Here is a 9,788-nt window from a genome sequence, read left to right on the forward strand (position 1 = left end):
TCCCATTTCTCATCCACCTTCCCCTGCAACACTCCTCATTCCCCCTACCCGTTCCATCACCCCTCCTTCTTCTGCCATCTATCTCTCTCCCCTTGCCGCACCACCTCCCTCTGCCATACTCCCACTACCCACACCCTGGCCCTCCGCCTGCAACATGCCTACACACTGCCTACCTCCCTCTCCCTCTCTCTCTCTCTCTCTCTCTCTCTCTCTCTCTCTCTCTCTCCTTCCTTTTCTCTCTCTGGATTTTCAACCCAGCCACCCTGCGCGTACACACTCCTCTCTCTCTCTCTCTCTCTCTCTCCCCTTCCCTTTCTCATCTCTCCCTTTCTCTGCGACCACCCCGACCACAGGAACCCAGCCACCCCCAAATATCAAAAAATATATATATGCAGGTGGTTCGGCAGACCAGCGTTGAAACAGGTGGTTTCATTCGGCAGGTAGCCGCCGAATAGAATATGATTGTTCGACAGGTTCCTACCGAACGAAACCATCGGTTTTGGCACTGGTCGGCCGAACCACTTGCAATTTTTTTTTTGGTTTTCTTTTCTGGCGAGCTAGGTAGGTTGGGTGGTCAGCGTGGTCTTGGCGGCTCTACATGCATGTGTGCAAGTTGGATGGGGGGAGGAGCAAGGGAGGGGGTGGGCTGTGTATGGAAAGAGAGAGAGGGAAAGAAAGAAGAGACAAAGGGAAGAAGAGAAATGGAAGGAGAGAAAGGAAAGGAGAGAGGGAGAGAGAGAAGGGAAGGGTTGAGCCGCCGGTGACCTTGCCAGCGGTGGGGGTGGCTGAGGAAGGTGTCGGGATGGGGTGTGTGTTGGTTTTTAGGGGTGTGAAAACTTTGGGAGAGGTGTGTATAAGTTGAGATATTTTGGTAATTATGAGGGGTGTGTATATGAGAAATTTTAATTGTGGGAGGAGTGTGGGAGTGTGAAGTGAGAAAAAGTGAGGAAAGGATGTGCAAAAAGAAAAAAAAATGTGTGCAAATAGCAGCCCTCTTATTTTTTTTGTCCATTAGATTGTAGGGTCCGAGAACTAAATAGTTGATCTAAAGGAAATTAAGCCAAATAAGTTGAGTTAAAGGCCAAAAGTGTATTTAAAAAAAAAAAAAATTCGTGCATCTGTAAAAAAAACATTAGCATTTACAAAATTAGTGTATCTGTAAAAATATAACAAATGCATATGTAAAATACTTAAAAATTATTCTTTATACTAATTTTTTAAATTAGGGTCTTTTATAAGGGTCCGTTTGGTGTTATTTTCAAATGCTCATTTTTCATTTTCAAAAAATGAAAATAACATAAAATGTGTTTGGTGGCCCATTTTACTAAATAATTGAAAATGTTTTCTGAAAACATTTTCAACTTTTACACTAAATAATTCCTATACTATCTTCTTCTTCCTCCTCTCCCACAGACCCCCCCTCCCCTACTATCTTCTTCTTCCTCCCTCTCTCTCGCATACCTCCCTCCCCTCTCCTCCCCGACCCCAACCCAGTGAAACCCAACCCCCATCGCCGCCCCGACCCCAAGCTTGACCGCCGGCCACTCTCTCTCTGCCTCACTCTCTCTCCCCGTCCCTCTCCTCTCTCTCTTTGCCACGAGCACCATCGAAACCTCCCCTCCTCAACCCCAGCCCCAACCCCGAAACCCAACCCATCCAGTGAAAGAAAGCCAACCCCTCACTATCTCTCCTCACCCCTCTCCTATTTCTCTGCCGCCCAGACCCCAGCCCATTGAAGAAGCCAGCCCGAGTTCAAAAAGTCACTTGGCAAGGAACAAGTCCATTGGATAGAAACCTTGATTCAAAAATGCAGTTACCAAACACAATTTCTCATTTTCATTTTCTCATTTTTTGTAAATTCATTTTCTCATTTTCATTTTGCAAAAATGTTTTACAAAAATACTTTTAGAAAATGATACCAAACGAGCCCTTAGCGATTTAATACTTGGAGATAATATACGTTTTTTTTTTTTTGGTGAAAAAGGGGGTCACAGGCCCAACATGTATTTAAGGGGAGTGGGAATGGGGACTCGAACGGGGGTGGCTACTTTTGTAGCACACCAGCTTAGCTGGTTGATGCTACCTATCTTTACACACCTTTCAGTGGAAGAATAAGAAAAGGAAAGAAAAATTCTTTACCACTTTTTTTTTTAAAAAATTCAGTCACAATCTTTTTTACTGTTTGTTGGATTCTTGGGCATTGAGAAAGGACCTGCATGGTGGTTGTCTTGTACTATGCTAAAGTGTGAGGCGGTGATGCTATTGGAGGTGCACACAATTAAAAGAAGTTAGGCAATTATATAGAATTTAAGATGACCATGACTGAGGGAAGCAACACATGTTGCGAGGTCGCTTGCAAAGTTGTTGGCTATAATCATGTATAAGCTTAACAAAATTTTTTTAAAAAAATTATGTATATGTTTAGTCATCTATCTATCTATATATGGCCTCGTTTGAAGGAAGGGACTGAACAAGACTAAGCAATTAAAAAAGATATAGTATGTTGTCCTATATTTGATGGGCTTATTAAGAAGTTGAGACATGATTGTGCTTAGAACTATAGTCCCAAATAACTAAGGGTATTTGTCTCATGCTCAAAAGTGGTCCACTATGAGACTAGCCTGTCATGGCATATCCTATCATGTCTATAGGATATAGTCATATCTCATGCAATAATATTCTACATTCCAAATGAGGCCATATATATAGTTCTTTTCTAGAGAGGATGTTCGCATTTTTTAAATTTTGCGAATGTCGACACAGTGCCGATATGGGATAGACAGTGTGTCGACACGAAATTTCAAAATTTGTTGATGCACATCATCTATGGAATTTGATGTCAACACACTGTCTACCCCATGTCGCACTATGTTGACATTCACAAATTTTGAAAAATGCGGACATCCTTTCTAAAGAAAAATTCTCTATATATATAAAGGGAGAAGGGGAGTAATGCTAAACATTTTTTTTTTTTTTTTGTATCGATAAGAAAACTTTCATTAAGAAACTAGGAGGAATTACAATCCAAAAGCGCAAGTGCTTCTAATCAAAGATGGGAAAGATACCCCCAACTTTGGAGAGAACCACATCACAATACAAGTCTAGTAAGTAAATGAGCGGCCCCGTTACAAGACCAAAACAAACCAACCAGGCAACTGTAAACTAGATTGTCAAACCCCCACAGCATCAAAACGAGAGCCCATCGAAAGCCAAACCCAAGCCAACTTTGAGAAACTGACACACAACTTGCACATGAAAGCCATGAAAGCAGCCTGTGGTGGAGAGGTAATGTCGGTAAGAGGAAGGGCCATAACTACCTCAACCTCCCTATCCAATGACGAATGATACCACCAACATCACCAACTCCGAAACAAGATCAAAACTAGCAAAAACCTGAAGAAAAAAAAACCTCCAAAAAAGGACTAAACCCTCGAAAAAGAGGGACACCCTGATCTACAAGCAGCGCCACCACCAACCGCATCTCCCCTGTCCCCGCTTGCGACCAAGCAACCCACGAGATCCACACACAGAGGTTGAACCACCTGTGATCCACATAAAAAACAAAAAAACTAAAAGGGGAAGACAACACCAAGGGGAGGGGCGACCAATAGGGATGGCAAAATTTCCCGTCCCGATTAAGCGGATATGGTAATATCTGTTTAGAGTAATGTGGAGCAATGTCCCGCATCGGAAATCTAGAGCTTAGCATATGTGCTTATAAGTCTTGGGTCTCTCCACCCATTGCCAATTGGTTTTGGGTTGGATGCTCTAATTCTATCATGGTATCAAAGCTTGGTTATCCGCGTGTAAGGCCCAACAGCCACACGTGCTCCCACGTCACCCAATACAATTTGTTCACGTGTAAGGCTCAAAATCTCGCCACACGTGCGGGGGCGTGTTGAGAGTAATGTGGAGCAATATCCCACATCGGAAAACTAAGGCTTAGCATATGTGCTTATAAGTCTTGGGCTGCTCCACCCATTGCCAATTGGTTTTGGGTTGGATGCTCTAATTCTATCATGGTATCCTCATCCTCGCCCAGCCCTGTATACCCGTTTAATAAAAAAATATATTATATAATTATATTTTAATTTCTTATCTTAATTTTGGTTGTCTTTAAAATTTAATGGTGTTCTTTTTATGATTTAGTATTGTTGTAATATAATATCATGAATTTTAATATATTTCATGTATACTATATTGGGTATTTATGTTGATTTGTTATGTTATTAATAAAAAAATTATTTTTTTAAAAAATAATAGGGGCTCTAAATATCCGATGGAGACCTGATTACCCGTCAAGGTGGGTATGGTATTGGCAAACCCGCCTCGAACCTACCCCGTTGCCATCCTTAGTAGCCAAGGAGAGGCACAAAGGGCAACACCCCTCCCCCTAGAACGAAGACTGAGAGAGTTGAGGATAGAGAGAGAAGAGAAAGTTAGGCGACTAGGGTTTTAGTGGGTGGGGGTAAGGTTAAACATTTTAAAACCCAAACTTGCCCTTTATTAGTTAAAAAATTAAAATAAAAGGATTTTATATTTTGAGGGTAAAATAGTAAATTATAATTAAAAAGTAAAATGAAAAAGAAAATAACATCCTTATTTTAGCAAGTCACTTACCCCATGCACTACCTCTTTTTTAGGACAAATAAATTATTTATGAAAACATTTTAGGTTTAGAAAGGTTAATTGATATGGACGTGGCGCGTGCCAACTGCCAAGAGACTAGTGTTGAATAAATTGAACAGATGATTCTTTCATCGGCCCATATTATTTAATGAGGAATGATATCCACCTTCTCAATTCACCTTCTTCACCGACCTTTTCATTTATTATTTTCATTCCACAATGTATTTTTATGATCGAAACCGTTCATCTTTTAGATAATTATTTGAAGATCTTTGTAAAAAATTAACTAAATTAGAAATTATTTGATAATGTAATCATTACAAATAAACTAACGGTGAATCAAATTGTTTCCAAACCATCTGTTTATTTGATCATAATTACATAACTAAACGATTTTCAATTTGGTTGATTTTTTGTAGAAATGATCATTATAATTAGATAAAAAAAATAAACAATTATGATCATAAATTTATACTACAGAATGAGAATAATAAAGAAAAAAGTCGGTGAAGAAGTTTGGATAGCATTCTTCTTATTAAGTTGAGTCTTTATCAACAAGGACAGAGTCAACCTTAGAATGGGCTGGGCTTGGGGTGGAAAGGTTGGGGTTGGGGCTTAGAATTTTTGCTTTTTTCTTTTTATTGAAAATAGGTTAGAACTCAGGTGAACCACCACCTCGGTCCATCTTTAGGCTTTTATTACTTCTTTGCGTCTTCCAATTCACAACTTTTTTTATGGCCATCAATTCACAACTTTTAAGCATGAAAAAATGATGAACTTATTTGTACCACATTTTTTATATAAGAAAAATTTGTAGATATAGTGCACAATCTCATAAAAGAGTTTAAAAGAGTTTAAAAGAGTTTAATGGATTTTAAAATCCATAGAATTCATCAAAATCCAAAGGAATTTGGTGGAATTCTCATGGAATTTGTTATGTGTAAAAAATGCATTCAAATCCATTAAAATCCATTAAAATTCTTCACTTAATGAAATCCATGACTTTTTGAGGACACTTGGATTTCATTGGAATCCATTAAAATCTGAGTTGGGGACACCTAAATTTCATTGGAATCCATTAAAATCTAAGTTGGGGACACCTAGATTTCATTGGACTTTTAAAATCCAATTAAATCTAAGGTTGGGACACCCCCCGTAGTATCTAAATTTGGACTGTTGTCCTAATTCAAGCTATAAATTTTACTTTGTATCATTTTGCTGCTTTAATGTTTCTTTTGTGTCAAACTTGTTTTGTCAAATCTTTGTTAAAAGTTGCAATTTAGAATTGTGATATGTGATTAATTTTGAATAAAAAATATGAGTTTGGTACAAAATAATAGTTAAAATAACAGAATGACACAAAATGAAACTCATATTTTTGGAAACAACAGTCAAATTTCAAGTACTACAAGTAAAAAAATTTCCATAATCCTGATAACGCAGAATGTCTAGGGTGTGCATATAGTAGAGGAAATACCAGCCTTCGAAGTCAGGATCTAAAGGTTTCGTGCATGCACTTAACCACAAAGCTGAAAGATGGCCAGTATAACGCAGAATTAATGTCAGGACAATGTGCAGGAAGACTAGAAAAACAATGAGCGAGGTACACTCACTTTTAGAAAGACGGACGTCAAAGCATCTTTCTATAAATGCTCCCAATTCAATTTCTGTATTGATTAGTCAGCACCACATCCAATACATACTAGTATAATTTATTTTGGTTATTTTGGCAGATTACGTATATGCTTATGTACTGACAAATATACATGTGTTATGTGGACTGTTGAGCGTGCTTATGGTATACTGGTACGCATCAATTCTATGGGTGCAAGTGACAGACAGAGAGAGAGAATGTGATGAAGCATGGGTAGGCAGGTAGTTGGGTGTACTTGTCAACTTTGCCTTGCGTAATGGTCTTAAGCTTCTCTCTCTTTCCCACAGGGGTTTTTAGATTTAATTATAAAAATTATCGATGTAAAATTTTAATTAAATTAAAAATTATTTGGTTTATAATTGTTATTAAATAAATAAACAGTGAATCTAAAATTGTTTATTTATTTAATTATAATTATATGATTAAACGATTTATAATTTAATTAATTTTTTGTATAAATAATCTTCATAGATAAAATTAAAAAATAAAATATTAATCATAAATTTATCTTACAAAATAAAAATAATATAAAAAAAAAATTAATAAAGAATGTAGATTGAAGAAAATGAATAGCGTTGTTTTTTAAGTTTCCTGATAAAAAAAAAAAAGGTTTTGAAGTTAAAGACGAACATTCTAACAATCATTGTAACTGTCATGTGCGCATGACAGTTACAATGATTTTCGTGCGCCACCGCGACACCGATGAAAGAAAAATTTGTAACCAAAGACATATATTTATCTTTAAATCCAATGGCATTCAAGCCCAAACTCCCTAGTATAAAGCAAGGAATCTTCCAAGTTCCAATTAAGTAGCAGATATTTTCTTTGGGTAGGGGTGTCTGCGTAATTTCCAAGCACATCTTTATTTTGTTTGTTTCGTAAAACCTAACAAAGTAGAAAAGCAACCAATGCATGACACTTCTTTTTTCCCTGGCTAGACTGCATGACACTTCAAATGGCCAGCAATAAAAAAAGAAAGAAAAAACAAACAGATGGCAGTAGTTGCTTGTAGCCTTCAACTAATGGTTCTTCACAGATTCGCTTTTACTGCTAAAACATTAGCCTTTCAAATTTTATTCGATTTTCAGTTTGAATTATCCGTACCGATTATTAATATCCTTAACTCATGAACAAGTGGGCAGCACCAGAAGTTGATGTTATACCCACCGAAAATTAATAAACTAAAAAGAACATAAATGCCAAAGGAAAAGACCAGGGCTGTGTGGTGAGCAACTTGGCAGGCCAGGGCCTGTGACACGCGTCACGAAATGAACCATGCAGCACAAACAGCAAGTTGATGCCATGGGTGAGTATATCAAGCTCTTGCAACAGAAAGTCACAGAGAAACGCGAAAAGAGGAGGATAGAGATTCCCTATGGGCTCGAGAGTCACGAGCGGTGACCCACAGAACAGTACGGTCAAGGCAAGGGTAGAGTAATAGGAACCAACGGTTACACCACTTCTATCTCCTGCATGAGATCCATGTGTTGCTGCTGCGGCCCAACTTATCATAATTTTCGGTTCTTATCCATCCTTCTTAGCTACCAAACCGTATCCTCTTGTCCCTAAAAACAATAAAGAAAAAATTATTTTTTAAATTGAATCATTAAATAAAAAGTTCATCCAACTGATTATTTAAATTTTAAATCCAAAATCATGAATTTAAACTAATCGGTTAGAGTAATAGACGAATACACTATTCCTGTGATGTGGTGTAGTGATACGAACTCAAATATATGTATTTACGTGTTAGAATATGATACGGTAATACCGTGTTAGAATATGATACGGTAATACGGTAATAGAAAGAAGAGGGAATTCTGTTTGAGGATCCAATAAAATGTTATGACAATAAAAATAGTTGAAAGAAAGGGACTTTAGATATATGTCGGAAAAACACTGACACTCGTATAAGTGACAAAGTCAAAAAGGATATCGGGGTATTTTTGAATAAAAGACTCATGATCAAATAAGTTAAATCTTTATAAAAAATCGAGCCTCGGATCTATAAAAGAATAAAAACAATAAATTAGTTGACTCATCTAGCAGAAACTTGTTGGAAATCATGTGGGACCTATATATAATTCACCTATTCTAAAATTATTAATGATAAAGAATTGAATGTTAGGTGGAATCCAAATAAAATTCATCTATTCTAAAATTATTGACGGTACTTACTTAGATAGTTAAATCGAAAGCATAAATTAAAACTAAGAGAAATTAAAATATATGTCTTTTTAATATATCTTTCATTCCCCCCTTAATTAAATATATCTTTTTCATGATATATATTTAAATTTCTCCTGGTTTATTTCTTTGAAGATATATAACGATATATATTTTAACCCAGTACCCTATAAAGTTCTCCTAGTTTTAACAGTAGTTTATTTTAATTTCTTCCAATATTTTTTCTAAAAAAAAAATATATATATACACAAGTTTCTTCTATTGAGGTATATCTCAACTTATTTATGTTGAGGTATACTTTATTAGGGCTCACACGAGTCATTTTGTGTCAATTCGAACCGTTTTTTTTTTTACATCTCTATTAATAGATCTTCATTGCAAGAAATTAGTCAAATCGGAAATCATTTGCATATCTAACTTTAATCAAATAAATGGACGAACCAAATATTTTCAATAAAACCGTCCATTTGTTTTATCAAAGTTAGATAGACAAATGATTTCTAATTTGACTAATTTTTTGCAAGGATGATCTATCAATGAAGATGATCCTTGCAAAAGGTGCGGATCAACACAAAACAACTCGTGTAGGCCCCAACAAGGTCATACCTCATCATAAATAAGTTGAGGTATACCTCAATATAAGTAACATATATATATATATTTGATGAATCATTTCATATCAACTCAAGTTTTTCTTTACATTAATAGTATTTTTTTAAAATCACTTAATTGATACTTTTTATGCTAGCTTATTGAGACACAAATTTATATTTAGTTATCATAAGTTGAAAAATAAATTTATTATAACCAACATATCATGTACAAGTGATTGACAATCACTTTTTTTTTTTTTTTTTTTTTAAGAAATCACATTTAAAGTGTTAACAAATATTGCACAATTTAGTAGACGACATGATTCACCTCCTAAGTTATTTTCACCTTTATAAACTACAATTGTTTTGTTATAAAATAATTTAATGTATTAAATTATTATTAAATAATGCACTTTTAATAGTTTTATTAAACAAATGATATTTTTAGAGTTTCAAAAAATTTTAACAAACCTCGTGAGTGCAACCTATTAAAATGAGGCAACATACAAAATTAATACTTATAATATACTTAAAGATAAGTAGAAAAAGTTATTGTGACAACCATCCAATTGACCCTATGGCCTAACTCATATGAATCCATTATAATTATAAAATTTATTATTGAGTATTTCAAGCCTATATAAAATATGCAGTTGTTAAAATAGCCTTTTTTTTTATTTATTACAAGGGGATGGTTCGAACCCGAGTGTGTTAGAATAGCTTAG

This window comes from Dryas octopetala, chromosome 6 (genome assembly GCF_963921425.1).
Source record: "Dryas octopetala chromosome 6, drDryOcto1.1, whole genome shotgun sequence".
Taxonomy (NCBI): Eukaryota; Viridiplantae; Streptophyta; class Magnoliopsida; order Rosales; family Rosaceae; genus Dryas; species Dryas octopetala.